At 40.4% G+C, this 17422-nt stretch overlaps 1 protein-coding gene and 1 pseudogene across 2 annotated transcripts in view; one reads left to right on the top strand and one right to left on the bottom strand.

Moving 5' to 3' along the window:
* The window catches only part of AFF4 (AF4/FMR2 family member 4), a 92296-nt gene that overhangs the window by 10670 nt on the left and 64204 nt on the right, over positions 1 to 17422 (top strand). The window lies entirely within an intron of this gene.
* LOC114509330 overlaps positions 1 to 17422 on the bottom strand; it is a 27937-nt pseudogene extending 10515 nt beyond the window's left edge.

The following is a 17422-nucleotide window of genomic DNA, read 5'->3' as shown; positions in this document are numbered from 1 at the left end:
GTTGGAAAGAATAGTGTGAATAGTGATTGGATAAATTTTGGGAAGCAGTTTATATATATCTACTAAATTTGAAGATGCTCCTATCCTGAAATCTAGCATTGTTACTGAGAGAAGCTATGTATAAAAATAATCATTATAGCATTGTTTGTAATAGCAGAAAAAGGGAAAACTACCCTAAATATCTATTAGCTGGAGAATGGACAAGTAAATTGTATGGATACACAATAATGAAAATAGATGAACGTGGATTAACCTCATAACATAATGCTGAGAATTAAAAGGCTCAGTGTTTTGAGTATACCATTTTTATCAGTTGAAAAACATGCAAGACAATTCAGTGTCTTATTTAGGGGATACATACATACCATATTTTTTGGACCATAAGACACACCTAGGTTTAAGAGGAAAATAGGAAAAAAAAATTTGAAGCAAAAAATGTGGTAAAATAGTTAATAACATAAATAACATAATATTTCACCAACATAAATATAAACAGAACTCAATAGCAGCATTAACAACCATTATTTCTCCCAAATTGGGGGGTGCATCTTATAGTCCAAAAAATACGGTATAAAGTAAAAGTACAAATAATCTTATGGGAGAATACAAGGGATTTGTCCACTCTAATGGCAATGCTATATTTTCTAAGGTGCTTTCAGAGAAAGTAGAGAATCACCAAGAGTACTTTTGAGAAGCTTGACTGTGACCAAGAATAGAGAAGATAAAGAGTAGTGGTAGCTGGAGAGAAGTACAGGGTGAAGTCTGTCTTAACTTTTTTTTTCTTTTTAAGAGGAATATGTTTGAATGCTGATGAAAAAGATTCACTAGAGGCAGAAGTTGACGTTGCTGGAGAGAAGTCAGGAACTAATGAAAGTCTAGAAAAAGACAGGAAAGTGGGCACCATTGTTCTCTGGTAGAAAGAGATGCTTTTTCTTTCTTACCCAGGGGAAAGAGAATGGATGCAGATGCTAGTGCTTCAAAAGTTGATGGTTGGCGAATGAGAGGATTTCTCTTTTTACTTTTATTTTTAATCTTTGGTAAAACAAGGTTGTTTGTGGAATGGAACTTAGGAGGGAGAATCACAGAATCCATGAAATATTTGTGAGGAATAGAAGAGAGCACTCATTAGAGATAGTAAAATTTCTTGGAAGCTTTGAGGGCTTAGTTGAGAGTGATTATGAGAAATTGAGATAATATATAAAGATATCTTTTGGGCAAAGGTCCTTGTGTGCAAAGTGCTGAGTTGGGAGCTGATGTTTTGTTACTGTTGGCTTGACCTCCAGGTGTTGTACACCTCTGTCTCCCTGCCTTGTGGAAAGTGACCTCCTCAGACTCTCATGGGTAGAGAAATTATACCAAATGAGGCCAAGAGGGGTTTCTTTCTGCTTGGGGCCTTTGGCTTTAACAAATTGTGCCTTATGTTAGAGTCACAGCTTAATAGCAGTTGTAAGAAACTGGATTCTAAAATAATCAATCTTAGCTCAAATCTCATTTTGACTTTTGAAGTTTAAATGATTTAATAATCTGGTAATTGAAGGGCTTCATTTGCAGTAGGATAGTTTTAAGGCATTCACTGAAAAAATCATAATAGGTTCTGAGCACTTTAAACTGCTTTTGAGTTTTCTTTTTTCTTCCCCCTTGGTCATTGCAACTAGATTGTCAATTTTTTTTTTTAATAGAAAGAGGAAAACATCAGTGTGTGGTTGCCTTTTGTGTGCCCACTTCTGGAGATATGGCTGGCAATCCAGGCATGTGCCCTGACTGGGAATTGAAACAGTGACCCTTTGGTTTGCAGATTGGCACTCAGTCTACTGAGTCACAGCAGCCAGGGTTTAAGGTTTGTCAATTTTCTTGATCTTTCAAAGAATCCATTTTTGGTTTTCTTCATTTTCTCTATTATTGGGTTGGCCAAAAAGCCTGTTTAATTTTTTTCTGTAAAAGACACATTTTTTCATTTTCACCAATTACTTTATTGATTTGGATATTTTGAGTATGTCAGCTATCTCCCACCATTGGGTTTCTAGTGGTAGAGGCTGGGGTGCTGCTAAACATCTTCCAGTGCATATGACAGCTCCACAGCAAAGAATTATTTGGCCAAATGTCAGTAGTACCAAGAAACTTCACAAATCACTTTTGACACATTTGATCAGTCACAGCCCCTTCTCCATACACTGCACCAATCTTTTTTTTTTTTTGCATTTCAGCTGCGTTTTTAACCTTTCTTGAAACACTAAAGCATAATATGCTGAAAATGTGTATTTTCTTTCACCATTAATATTAAAATGGATGCACAAAAATTCACTAATTCTGATGTTTTTAAAAAATGCACACTGGTCTGACAGCTGTCACAATACATTCTAACAAAGTTGTTTTGAATGAAGTAAAAAAAACTAAGCATTACTAGAGCCATATTACAGAAAAAAAATGAACTTTTTGACCAACCCACCATGTGCTATTCTCTATTTTATTTATTTCTACTTTAATCTTTATTATTTCAGATCTTTCTCCTCACTTAATATCAGTGTTTAAAGTGAGAAATTTCCCTGTAAGCACTGCTTTAACTGCGTCTGATAAGATTTAGTATTGGGTTTTGTTTTCATTATCTCAAAGGATTTCCTAATTCCCCTTGTGATTGCTTCTTTGACTAATTGGTTCTTTAGGAGTTTATCTGTTAATTCCCAATTGTCTTTCTCTTCTTGATTTGTAATTTCATCCCAGCATGATCTGAGAACATACTTTGTATGATTTTAATCCTTCTAAATTTATTTAGATTTGTTTTGTGCCCTAACATAATCTATCCTGGAGAATGTTCCATGTGCACTTGAGAAGAATGTGTATTCCACTTGTTACCAAAAGGAATGGTTACCAAAAAATTCCCCCTTTGGGGACCCAGAGACCTCCCGGCCTATATCCTGTTACAAATCCCCCCTTTCAAATACACCCCTTTGTAATCATATAAAGGACAATGGGGGAAGGTCTCTTCTTCTTGTAGGTATTTCCTGCTGGACATGGCTGCCATCCTACCCACCCTTGGTTCCGGGAGTCTCTAAAAGAGTTGGGGGGGGGTGGCATAGAGGGTGGCCTTCCCATGAGGGGAAGGACCTTGCAGGGTCCAGGTCAATTGGCTATTATTCGGGAGAAGCAGGCTCGATGTCCAAAGGCTGGCATTACTGGATATCATATTATGGAGGTGACGGATTTGGCAAGAGGTTAGAAGGCACAATTAAACCATAATCACTAAATCACAAAGGCAGGGGCCAATTCTTCAATGCCCCACATTAGGAAAAGAAAAGTTTATCTGGGGGAAGGTATGCAAGGCATGCTACACTTGTCCAAAGAAAGCCCTTTGCCCACTATCCTTAGCTCAGGGTGAGAGGAATATTTTAGGATTTCCCCCCTTTTCAGATTTCTGGGCCCTTTCTGTCCAAGCCATTAGGGCAGAAAGGGAAAATCAGTTTTAAAGTGGAGTCCACAGACTGCCCCAACACTTCACTGACCCAGCCACTTAGTTCAGCCAAACTGTTGAGTCTCGGGTTGGTGATGAGGATGGGCTCCTTAAGGGAGGTCTATATTGCAACTAGCCACTAAGGTAATGAGGTCATAGGCATACGGCCTATGAGAACAGAAGATAGAATGCACATGTTAATTCATACAACAACCCGCAAGCCAGTCTCTGTGCCTATGAGACTGTCTTTTGGGAAGACATCCAGTTTAAAGTCTTTGCTGAAATGACATTTAACAGCAGCAATTTGACCTGTCCTTCATGCCTGTAAATTAAACATCTTTGGTGATATTACAAACTCAGTTTCAACTTCCAAATGAAAAAATATTTTCAAGACCGCCGAGCTATTCTGATGTCCAATATTGAGCATTGTGATTGTCCCTGAACGATGATTTTTCTCAAGGTCACCCTCATTATCATTAAAAAGAATACACTGAGTCTAGTTTTTAATTTTGCCTGTTTGTTAGCATAAACATGCCAAGGGCAGCCTGAATCACCTATGATACTTTAAGTTCACTTTGCTGGAACTTAAAGCAGGGAACCAACCTGTAGATTGACCATTTAGTTCACCCTTCAGGGTACAGAAGCTGAGCCACACACCTGCCATCTGGCTTCACCTGTACCAGTTGTTTCAGTGAAGTCCTTGAGGCTTCTACTGTGTCTACAGGTTCCTTTTCAGCCATCTTTCAGGAAAGCAGCCTTCGTTCCTTCCCTGGAAAGACTGCCACGAACCACATAACTGACCATGGTACCAGGCTTTTTCTCGTGGGCTTTTACTAGCTTCTCAAGTCAACCCCAGTTCCTCAGGGCTTTCTGGTGACAACCAGAAATGCCTCCTTTCGGCATGACATTCCAGTCAAAATCTTGGTTAACAAAACCACCATTTAATGACTGGTCTAATTAATTTTATGCAAAGAAACCTTATGTCATCACTCATTCCTTCAGAATGCCAAATTCTGAGGGGATCAGGTAGAGAGAAAAAATACAAAGCATGAAGGAAAATCCTCGTCCTGATATCCACCAAGATTGCACCTCCATGCTTTATGTCTTCCACTACTAACACCACATAATTTCTTTCCAAAACTTTCAAACTTCTGTAACCTTCCTCATTTCCCTATCTTGCACTTTCTTATGTAGTGTGAAGTTTTAACTTTCCCTGGGAAACCTCAGTTTCCTTTTCAGAGCAGATACAGAGCAAAATTCAAAACACAGAGTTCCAGAAGATCAATACACAGGTAGAGGCATTCTCTTGCACCAGTACGTCCACCGGTTCCCTGGCAGAAACATGCTTCTTTGTCTCAGGCTGAAATACTCATCAGCCCTGAGTGACCCTTCCTGGGTCCTCAGTCACAAAGGCATTCTCCCTAACTGTTTACAGGTGACCTTTCCCAGGTCTTTAGATACAGAGGATTTCCAGTCAGAACCAGAGCAAAATTCAAACCACATTCCCATAAAATCAGAAAACAAGTAGTTGAGGTTTCTTTTCCTCCAGGTTTAAAACTGTGACAACCTTCATACATATTTTTACCCATCCAAATTTAACCATAATTCACTTTTAATTCCTGTTCCTTTCCACATTGGGAAGGACTTTACTTAAACTCAGTACCTGGCAGCTAAGAGTCCCTAGCAATACAAGCATCTTCCACTAAAAGTGCCTAGATTTGCAGGGACATCCTGCAGCTTTCTGAAGCTTAGACCTTCCAAACACCCTATAATACATATGGTCACCCTTGGACCCTGGTTCATGACCTTCAGAACCAGAGCCATCCCTATCAGAACCAGTTGCACAGAGAACCCGACTGGTGCAATGCCCACACAGCACCTAATCTAAAGAGAACACTTAGCCCACCACCATGCTGGATTCCAAGATGATGGAACTCTCACGTGACCCATGATCCACAACAGCAGAGTGGCCAGGTGCCACATCCAAAATGGCGGCACCCAACACAAACTGGGTCGTCCAGGATGCCGACACCCATGCATGGCCCATCTGCCACAGTGGGACACTCACGTGACTCATTCTCCATTTTACCCAAAATGGCGGGGTGCCCACATGGCTTGCTATCTGATCCCCAACATGAATACAGGCTTGACTTACAGAGCCTGTGGGTTCCTTTCCTTTCCAAACTTGCTCCTTTACACCATTCTGGCATTCCTGGCAACCAGTGCCTTGAGCTGGGGTGCTGGGCAGTTACCTGAGACTGGGAAGTCCCCACAGCCATGCTCCAGGGGTGGGTCTGCCCCAGGTGGCTAGAACCTGAGTACGGGTTCCCTTAGTCCCATCAGGGCTCACCAAAACTGTAAGCGAGCAGACAGGGCAGCCTGGAAGCAGCATATTAGCCAAACCATATCTATAATCCATTATTCCAAAACAGTGTCAGAAACAAGTTTTCAGCTAAACCACCACACTTCTCTGATGCCTTCCCAGATCCATTTCCTTTTTACTTTTCCGGGCGTGATTAGGTGGCCAATGCCCTCAAGAAGGGTGCAAAGAAATTCTCAGAGACTGGGATAATTCTGCAGCCTCATTTTCCTACACCTGAGGGGGTTGGTCTCCCACGCGCAATTCTCAGCCACGTGTCAGGCACCAAAAACTGTTACCAAAACGGGGAGCTCAGATACTATTATCAAAATAAGTCCCCTCCCCTGGGGTCTTTCTAGACAGGTTCTTCTTGCCCACCACCAGGGTGTTACGAATTGTGGCTCTCAGTGCCAGAGTTTGGTAAAAAGGAAAGGAATTATTTATTCAAAAGTTATACAGGTTTAAAGTAATGGCGGAGTGTCGCCATTAAAATCCCAAAGTCCCTTTAAAACACCCTCACGCACACAGTCCTGCCTTCCCTGCTTTGCCTAGTCAGGCCAGCCAGGCGTCCCGAGTCTCAGGAAAAGAAATAGAAGTCCGTAGCTCAGCTAGACTCCTGGTTCCTCTGAGTAATCCGTGCTGGGTTGGGCAGGTCTCCCGCAGTCCCCAGCAGCATCAGCCGTGTTGCTGCCATGATTGCCATTTCTTAGCCCAAAACCACGTGGCACCTTCTTTTGTTCCTTTCACCCCTTTCCTTCCCAGATGATCTCGTCCTCTGGTCTATTCCTGCATTGTCTCCCTCATGGAGGGCCTGCCTTTCATTTAAATCTCAGCCTGGAACCTCCTCCTTAACTCCATTTCTGACTCCTCCCACAATCGGCTACACCTGCCAACACTCCTGCAGTTTCTGCGCTTCTTGGCCATAGTTAGTCTGGGCAGGTGTGGCCCTATGGTGTGGAGAGAACCATTTCAAGTTCTTGTGCAGGTGCTCTAGCCAGGGGAAGCTGCCTCCCAGCTACATTATGGGTTAAAGTCCCACCCACCTCCTCACCTAGGCTGCTGTTGATATGCAAAATAACTTCCCACAGATAGGTGTGAAGCTAGTTTGTTACTGATATGCATAATAACTCAACAGCTCTGTTCCATCTCTCCCATCCCCCAGCCAGGTCTATGGGAGATATCCTGCATTCCTGGACACCCTAAGTTCTGGACCCCATTACAGATCCTCCCTTTGGGGGACCCTGGGGACTCCCAGCCTACACCCCATTACATGCTGACGATGAGTGGAGTGTTCTGTACTTAATCGGTTAGGTCTGTTTATTTTAGTATTATTCAAGTTCAATGTATCAAATCCTGAGAGACTGTAATATTTGTTCCATTCATATTTACCTGTTTTAAAATCCTCACCTGAAGATATGTTTATTGATTTTAGAGGAAGAAAGAGGAAGGGAGAGAGAAGGGGGAGAGAGAGATTGAGGGAAACATTGATGTGAGAAACATCGACTGGTTGTCTCCTATATGCACCCCAGCCAGGGATCAAACCTGCAACCTAGGTATGTGCTCTGACCAGGAATTGAGATACTGTTACTGAATGGACCACCATTTCTCCCGGGGTCCTCCTGGTCTAGGTTCGCCTTGCCCACTGCCAGGGAATTATAGCTCTCAATGCCAGAGATTGGTGAAAAGGGAAGGAACTATTTATTCAGAGGTTATACAGACTTAGAGTAATGATTTAATGTCTTCATTAAAATCCCAAAGTCCCTTAAAACACCCACAAACACCCACAGTCCTTCCTTCCCCCCTTTGCCTAGTCTGGGGTACCGCATCTCAGGAAAAGAAATAGAAGTCCTTGGCTCAGGTAGTCCCCGGCTCTTCCCAGTACCGTGCTCAGCTGGCAGGCCTCCCGAGGTTCCTAGCACCATCAGCTGTGTTGTTGGGATCTCCAGTTCCTAATCCAAACCCACATGGCACCTTCTCACGGCCCACCACCAGCATGAGTTCTTTCACCCCTTTCCTTCCCGCAGCATCCCTCTGCATTATTCCAAACTGCTAGGAGAGAGCTCTGCATTGTTGCTACATCTTGCCTTCTGGCTTCCTAAGCTGCATGGCAGAGGGAGCCCCAAAGCCGAGTGGTTCTCCCTTGCATGGCTGCGTGCTGGGTGTGTAGATCTCAGTGCCAGTCTTCTTCTGCATCACCATTTCCGACTCCTCCCACAATCAGCTACACCTGCCAGCATTCCTGTATTTTTCCAGCTTTTGGGCTGCCTTAGTGAGTCTGGGCAGGCGTGGCCCTGTGGTGTGAAGCCAGTCACCTGCAAGCTCTGGAGCAGGCACTATAACCAGGGGGGTTGCCTCCCAGTTATGTCATGGGTCGAAGTCACTCCCATCTCCCTGGCTCAGAGCATGGGCACAGCTATTTAACATATCCACAAAACCAGTTAAAAGTTATAGATATGTTAAATGACCATTTCTGAGGTTATTTGCAAAACTGTTGCTATGCAAAACAGCTCTCAATGGCTCTGCTCGGTGTGTCCAATTTCCCAGTTCAGACTTGTCAGGGTGAGGACATCCTATATTTTTAATATTTCCTGGACTCCCTGAGTTCTGCACCCCATTACCCCTCCCTTTTTGGGGGGGCCCTGGCTGCCCCCTGTTACAAACCATCAACCTTTTGATAGATGGGACAGTGCTCAACCAGCTGAGCCACCCAGCCAGGGCCATATCCTTTATCTTTTGAATAACATCATATTATTTAAATGATGTGAGACCTCAGTTGTTTCTGATAAGAAAACAGATGGTTTAAGCAGAAGGTTGGGAGCCTCAATTATTTAAGGGAATGTACTGGTATGAAGCCCATCGGGAAGGTAGAGGGAGAGTTGACAAATGATAGCAATCAAGGATCCTTTTCAGTCTGATAACATTCCTTTAAAAAACCCCAGCTCTGTTGAGGTATAATTTGCAGTCCATAAAATTCCCTTCTTTTTAAATGTACAAAGTAGTGATTTTTCATCAGTTCATAGAGTATGTAACTATCCCCACAATTTAATTGTACATTTCCATCACCCCAAAAAGATTTGTGCTCATTCGCAGTAACATTTCATTCTTTGTTTTACACTCTATTCTTGTACAGTGTTAAATAATCAGATACATTCAGGCACTTCTCTCGTCTAATCCTTATCGTCACATTAATATGGACAGTTTACACAAAATAAAACTGAGGTTCAGGGAGGTTACTTACATAAGTCATGTATCTATTATGTTACATAACCGAAACTAAAAGTCAGCTATCCTTAATTGCCCCATTTACTAAATTGTAGTGCCTCTGTTACAGAACATGGGGGAGCCAAAGGCAATGTACTGTTACCTGAAAGGAACCCCACCAGGTTTGTTATGTCTGCCGCCTTATAGGAAAGACATCTCTCAATGCCAGAGATTCGTGAAAAGGGAAGGAAATGTTTATTTAATGTGATACAAACTTAAAGTAGTGACCTAATGTCTTCATCAAAATCTCAGAGTCCCTTAAAACACCCACAAACACACATAGTCCTTCCTTCCCCCCTTTGCCCAGTCTGGGGTACTGTATCTCAGGAAAAGAAATAGAAGTCTGTGGCTCAGGCAGCCCCCAGTTCTTCCCAGTAATCCGTCTCGGCTAGTAGGCCTCCCTTGGTTCCCAGCACCATCAGCTGTGTCTCCGGGATCTCTGCTAAAGCCAGGTGGTGGTTCCCCCTTCTAAAGCTGCGTGGGTCCCCACTCTGGCAAAGCCGTGTGGTTCTCTCCTTTCTATTGCCACAGCCACATGGTTCTCTCACATGTCCACAGCCGCGTGGTCCTCCTGGCACAATAGCTGTGGAAGTCCCCACTCTGCCAAAGCTGCATGCTTCTCTCCTCCAATGGCTGCCGTGTCTAGGTTTTAAATCCCTGCGCCAATCTTCCTCTGCAGCCCCATTTCCGACTCCTCCCACAATTGGCTACACTTACCAACACTCTCATACCCTTCTGGGTTTACTGGGCTGCCATAAAGCAGTCTGGGCAGGCGTGGCCCCATGTCATGGAGCCAGTCATCTCCAAGCTCTCGCAGGTGCTGTAACTCAGGGAACCTGCCCCCCAGTTACATCTTGGTGGGGAAGTTACTTCCATTCCCCTGGCTCAAAGCATGGCTACAGCTATTTAACATATCTATGTAAGCAGTTAAAGGTTATAGAAATGTTAAATGACCACACTAGAGGTTAGCTGCAAAGTTGTTGCTATGCAAAACAGCTTTCAATGGCCCTGCTTCATTTGTCCCTTCCCCCAATCCACACCTTTGGCGGGGTTGGGGGGGGGGGCGGTGAGGACATCCTAATATTTTCTGAACACCTTGAGTTCTGGACCCCGTTCCAAATCCATATCTGGTGACCCCCTCTTGGCTGCACACTGTCACACCTCTACTGTTTACAGTTCAATCGAAGTTACATTAGTAACTTCTAATGTAATAGAACTTACATTACTTTGTTATGATATTTCAGAAGTTAATTAAGAGATGATTGCCTGTGTTGGTTTTTGGTTACTAGATATTTTATGTTTGAGAGTTTTTATTAGCAAGGTTACCACTCCACATGTGGCTTATCAAATAGTCCTTATACTAAATCAGCTGAATCACCTGTGACTTGAGGAACTGGGTTTTGGGAAACAAGGGGTCATCTTCAGAATTAATACCTTAGCCTCTCAGATACTTACTATGGACAAATGAGGGAGGACCTCTCTTCCCCCAAATATTCATCTGGTAGATAATTACTGCACATGTACCATATGCTCTGAACTATTCCTGATGTTCTGAGGTTGCCCTTCTTAACCCCTCTCTCATCACCTTCCTTTTGTCCCTGAGAGTTCCGAAGGCTCTTCAGAGAAGTATAGATGACTGAGAAGTGACCTCTTGTAATTTGTCTAGCTCCCTGTAAGTGCAGTTCCACTCAGATGGAGCTACTGTTAGTAAGTGGATGGGATTTACAATAGCAATGGTGGCAGAGACTGCCTGTCAAAGGCAGCTTCTCCTTCTTTCAGAACAGTGGTTATTTTTCAGCTGGCGTGCTGCAAGAATTTTTAAAGCACACAATACTTGACTATTTATTTAGTTAGGGGCACTGATCTCTTTTCCCTGAGATTGCCAAATCAAAGAATGACAGCAGGCTACACAACAATAGCCATCCAGTGTGAATGAATCAAAATTATACCTCTTTTTTGGGTTAGATCAGCAAATAATATATTTTTTGATGTGGCACAGAATTTTAGTGATTTTTTAATGTGTGCCATGTGATGAAAAATGTTGAAAATTGCAGCCTTAGTACCCTAATCTCATGTTGTCCGTAGTAAAATTCGCTTCTGATCTTTTTGGATACTAGATAACTGAGAAAGATATAGATAGCATCATGTCTGTAGTATAGAAATTTATTATTATTTATTTTTAATAGTTATAGTTATTTCACAGAAATAAAGAATGTAATGCTCTAGAGAGGCTGTGCAGACGCAGATCACAGTCTAGGGAAAGACAGACAAAGAGAGACTTGGAGAGATGGGGACAGATGTCAGCAGTGCCATGAGGCTTGTATCTTACCAGGAAGCCATTGAGGAGAGTTTAGGCGTGGCCTGCAGGCAGAGTTCGGGAGTGCATTGACAGGAGGAGGCAGAGGATTCCAAGAGGCTGTCAGTGTAGCTAACATAACAGTTTAATATACGATTTAATGCTAACCTTGTGTTTCTCAGTTAAGATATGTGACAAACTGGGAAAAGCATAGTTATTACATAATCAAAAACTATTGCTTCAGTAGAAAAATGGGCAAAAGATATGAAATGGCATTTCACAAAAGAAGAAATTTGAATAAATGACACATAAAATGATGTGCTATTTAATCGTCAGAGAAATTCAGTAGGATGCAGTTGATCGTGAGTTCTGTAAGGTCAGGGCCCTCTGTGTGTGTCTTTCTCTTCCATGTTACCCCTAGCTTCTAGTGTGGTGTGTAGCAATAGTAGATGAGCTCACATATTTGTTGAGTAAATGAAATAAACAAGTGACATTGGAATAATTTTCTTTTTTACCTCTTCATTGGTGGTACAATTTAAAAAGACTCAGGTTGATTAGGAGTAAAAGTGGCATGGTTGAAGGGCAATCTCATACTCTCTTGGTGGGGCTGTCAGCTGACAATCTTTTTGGAAAGCAATGTAGTGATATGTACTAAAATAGCACAGCAGATACCCTTTGACTCACCAATTCACATCTAGGAATTTATCTGAAGCTAAAATAGAGGGCATACATACACACCGTAACATTAGTAATACTAAATTCCTGATACAACCCGATCATCAGGGGAACTAGTTTATTGTTTATTAAATGAAATAAGAATTGCGTATATAATTTGTACATGTATGGCTATATGTGACTCCTCACAGTGTTGTTTATTTCAGGGGAGTAAAATTATTGGTGCCAGGTTAGAGTTTTTGAGCGCAGAGAGCCAGTATTATTTTTATAATTGGAACACCAAAACCATCAAGGTTTCTCTCTTTTGGAAAGTAAATAGGTGGAAAAATACCTTTTATTCGTATTTACAGGAACAGTCAAAACATTTACTGAGGGCCAAGAAAAAAGATTTAGCTAAATCGGGAGACCTTCTGCAATCTTGTGTATGAAATTGGACATTCAGAGTTCAGTTTCCTTGTGTTTAGCATGTGAGGTTGTTAGTTGGCACATTCTGATGTTGGTGGAGTTAGTTGTATCTAATTCTTACTAATATATTCAACACCTGACAATTCTACTTCTGAGTTTATTGTAAAGAGATAGGTGATCAGTCATATCACATACATATTGCATCTACTTTTTTTTCACAAAACAACAATTATGGAAATTCCTCCAAGTTAATTGGCAAAGATCTACCTCATTTATTCTAATAAGCCATAGTTTAACCATTTACTTATCCATTTCTCTGTTCTTGAGCACTCAGTTATTTTCGGTTGTTTCATCCCTAAAAACAGTGCTGCCTGTACGTGTCTTTGTAGCTCTTGACTGTGCTTTATTCCTATGGTACATAAACTCCTTCGAGTGAGGCTGCTAGGCTGGATGATTTATTTTTTCTGGCTGAGTTTGAAACATGGCTTCACCATTTTAAAAACTCTGCTCTTAGAAAGTACTTGGTTTTTAATTATTGTTATTAAATAAAACATTCCTTTCTCATTGAATTGGATTTGTTAACTATTAAAATCTTATGTATCTCTGGATTGATTTCTGGTCTCTATTTTACTGATTGGTTTGTTCATTTCTGTGCACTGTCATGCTATTTTGATGGCTTTGTGGTAAGTTTAGTACTTAGGGTGGCAAATTCTTGTTCTCTCCCCAGTACTAAGTATATAATAGGTGTTTTTGCATATTGGTTAATAAGTACACTTAGTAAATGATAAATATTAAATGAATTTGGGATGCCTATTTACTTCTCTGGAAACTGAAGTTGGCATGTCGATGGTGTCTCCTCCTAGCCAAGAATGGCATTGCACTTTCTCAAGTGTAAATAGTGACAAAGGAGGAGTTGAAGAGTATTGGATGATCAGTGTGAATTTGAAGGTGCAAGGGGGCACACTTTAGGGATGAGAGGAGTATGTGAAGCCCTAGAGAAGAGAATCTCCATAGTAAATCCCAAGGCTGAAAAATGCTGGACAGCACCCATATGCTCTTTTCCTTCCATCTTTTATCTCAAAAAAATTTCAAAACTACAGGAAAGGTATAATATATTGAGTTGGCCAAAAAGTTCATTTGTTTTTTTTTTCTGTAAGATGGTTCTAGCAGCACTTAGTTGTCTTTAATGTTATTCAAAACAATTTTGTTAGGTTGTGTTGTGATGGCTGTCATATCCGTGTGCATTAAAAAACTTACCAAATTGGTGAATTTTTGTGCAGCCATTTTAATATTGATGATGGAAGAAGATACACAATATTTTTGGCATATTATGCTTTATTATTTCAAGAAAGTTTAAAAATGCAACTGAAATGCAAAAAAATGGGTGCAGTGTATGGAGAAGTACTGTGATTGATCAGATGTATCAAAAACAGTTTGCAAAGTTTGGTTCTGGAGAGTTCTTGCTGGATGGTGCTCCACGGTTGGGTAGACCAGTAGAAGTTGATAGCAATGAAATGGAGACATTAATTGAGAACAATCAATGTTATACCACGTGGGAGATGGTTGACACACTCAAAATATCCAAATCAATAGTAATTGGTGAAAATGAAACATATGTATTTTATTTTTGGCCAACTGAATACATCCATATATCCTTTACCTAGATGTACCAGTTGTTAACATTTTTACTATAACTGCTGTTGGTACTCCTCCTGCTCTTGTCTCTCTCTCCTGTCTCCCTTGCAGTATACACACACACACACACACAAATATATGTAGATGTATATTCAGATAGATGCTGAACCATTTACGAGTTGCAGGCATGATAATATTTCAACCGTGTATGTCCTAAGAATCAAGGACATTCTCCCATATAACCAAATGCAGTTATCACAGTTGGGAAATGTAACATTAACATGATTTTCTGAAATACTGTCAACATTCATATTTCCCAGTAATGTTGTTCACAACCATTTTTTCCTCCCCAGATCCCGGATCTGGGAAATGAAGGATACGTGCATGTAGCTGTGTCTTGTTCATTGTAGAAGGATGTAAAAGTGATCTGTAGCCTGTTCTGTTTGTGCAGGGTATCTCGTAATACTGATACTTTTGAAGAGTACAGGCCAGTTTTACAGTATGTTCCTCAACTTACATTTACCCATATGCTCTTTACTCATGATTAAATTCAGATTAAATATTTTAAGCAGGAGGAATACCTAGTTGGTGATGTATGTGTCTTATGTGTATTACATTGGAAGGCACACGATGTCAGTTTGTTCTCTTATTGGTGATGTTAAATCCGATCACTTGATTTAAGGTAGCGTTTACTGTACTTCTATATTTTAAAGGGTTTTTTTTTTGCAATTACTCTGCTGGGGAGTGATACTGAATAACTTCCCGTACCCCCTGTATTTCCCACCCAAAGCTTTTAGCATCCATTGATGATTCTTGCCTCTTTAATTACTTTAGCATCTGCAAAAAGGCAATTTTGTAATTCTTTTGTTTCTTCTACATTTATTGCTGGCATTCTTCTATAAAGAGGGACTTTTGTTCCCAGCTTTATTTCATTCTCTGATATTATTGCTCTGGACTCAGGAATTCTATTTTTATTCAACTGGTTGTATTCCGTTCTTGTCTTCATTCATTTTGATGTTCATGTTTCTAAATATGACCAATGGGAGCCCTTTCAGGCTGGTTCCTGTGCCCTTATGATGTCTTCATCTGTTTTTGAGCATTTTCGTGCTGTTACAACAATATGTTTTAGGCACTCTTTGTGTTTTTCCTGCTACAGCTGTGGAATTAGCTATGCACCAAATAGTTCCATTCCATTTTTACGGGGAGTGATGTTAGACATACAAAACTGGGTGTTGATAGTACTTCTTTTTGCTGGGGCATCACTCTTTCAATGGGCAGAGCTAGAGACTCTATGCATTTTTTTAATATAAGCATGAATTCACAATACTACTATTAACTTCTAATCTAATCCCTAGAGGTTCTTTTTCTTATTCCATTCTATATTTGTATCTCTCGTTTCTCATGATAAGATCCCTGATTCCCTAAAAAATCTAAATATATCTACTCATTTGCAGTCTTGTAGTAATGAAATTGCTACATGATTATCACTACCAACAACAAACCAAAGTTGAAGATTTTTTGCATTTCTTTCTGTTCATGAACTGTTGTTTATAATTGTTTATAATTAATGTATAAACGTAACATACATAGTTGATGGGTACTTAAAACAATTTACCTTAAGTGATCAAAAATTTTAGATGGAGAACCCTCCTTTCTCCTTGACAGTTTTCTTTGTTTTTTCCCCAGAAAAATGTAGTTTGATATTTATTTGTTAAAAAAAGGTTTGCACAGTGTAATAAATACAGTTTTTTTATAAATCTATTTTGAAAAGGTGGGTGTTTATTTGGGTTTCATACTCTTTAATTATTGGGTTGGCTAAAAAGTCTTTAATTTTTCCATGAAATAAAAAATACACTTTTTCATTTTCACCAATTACTTTATTGATTTGGATATTCTGAGTATGTCAGCTATATCCCACTATTGGCTTCTAGTGGGTAGAGGCTGGGGTGCTGTTAAACATCTTCCAGTGCATATGACAGTCCCTCAGTAAAGAATTATTTGCCCTAAATGTCAGTAGTACCAAGAAACTTCGCAAATCACTTTTGACACATTTGATCAGTTGCAGCCCTTTCTCCATACACTGCACCAATCTTTTTTTTTTTTTAGTTTCAGATGCCTTTTTACCTTTCTTGAAATAATAAACCATAATACACTAAAAATGATGTGTATCTTCTTTCATCTTCTATATGAAAATGGCTGCCCCCAAATTCGCCAATTTTGATAAGTTTTTAAAAAATGCACATTGATCTGACAGCTGTCACAATACAGTCTAACAAAGTTGTTTTGAATGAAGTAAAGACAACTAAGCACTACTAGAGCCATCTTATGGAAAAAACTAAACAAACTTTTTGGCCAACCCAATACTTCATCCATCAGTTGTTTTACTTCTTTGTGTCTTGTAATTGCTAGGCTTATACAGTCCTGAAGCTTAGCCCTAGTCAGCCCACTTCCACCTGGTTTGTGAAGACAGCATAGCTTGCCTTCCTCATCCACTAATTCTGTTAGGGTTCTAGTTGCCAGATGTTCCTCCTCTCTGGCAGGGTCAACTGTAAGCAGAGTGTTACCAAACACTGTAGAGGAAAGAGCAACGGGATGAGTTTTAATGTTCAAATAACTTTTCTTTTTTAAATTAACTTCTACTCAAGCAGTTTCTTCATTTGTAGTAATTTCAGACAACTGTACATTTTTAAAAAGCTGTTAACAAAGCAAATGTACAGGCATCTGAAATATTTCCATCATAGTCTAGGCAAACGAGACCACAGTGTAGAACCGAAGTGTGCTGTTCCGGAGAGATGCGCAAGTCCTCTTTCCAAATTATCCGTGAATTTTTGATGACATCTGCAATGAACTGGTAGCCACTTGCATCTCTTCTTCAGGTGGTCCAGGCTGAAATCTTGAGAACACAGAGGTAGTAGATCCATATTAGGAACAACATATCCTTTATTAGGGGCATCTTTGATGGTGCTGCAAATTCTGCAAATTACTGAAGTATTTCCCAGCTTCACTAAAGCAGAACCATCTGCAGTACTAATTGAACCTATATTGACAGTGTGGTTCCAAATTCACTAAGTTCTTCTCCATTGGGATGGCAGTTCTCTTTAAAATTCTTCTGTAATACTCCAGAGGTTCTACAGTTTTGAACCCAGCCGCCATCTTCCATCCTGCATGCCTGCCCCTGACAGTTTTTTAAAATTAATTTATCTGATAGTCCCATAGGTTTTGTTGTAATATAGCAATTTGCTAATTTTAAAAACAATCCTATTTTAGCACAATAGTTTTACATACCCTGAGGGATATGTTATAAAATAGTTTTGCCTGTACTGCAAAGATACACTTCAAATTGACT

The sequence above is a fragment of the Phyllostomus discolor genome, chromosome 13 (genome assembly GCF_004126475.2).
Source record: "Phyllostomus discolor isolate MPI-MPIP mPhyDis1 chromosome 13, mPhyDis1.pri.v3, whole genome shotgun sequence".
Classification (NCBI taxonomy): Eukaryota; Metazoa; Chordata; class Mammalia; order Chiroptera; family Phyllostomidae; genus Phyllostomus; species Phyllostomus discolor.
Note: the sequence above shows the minus strand (reverse complement) of the source record. Positions and strands in the feature narration are given on the sequence as shown.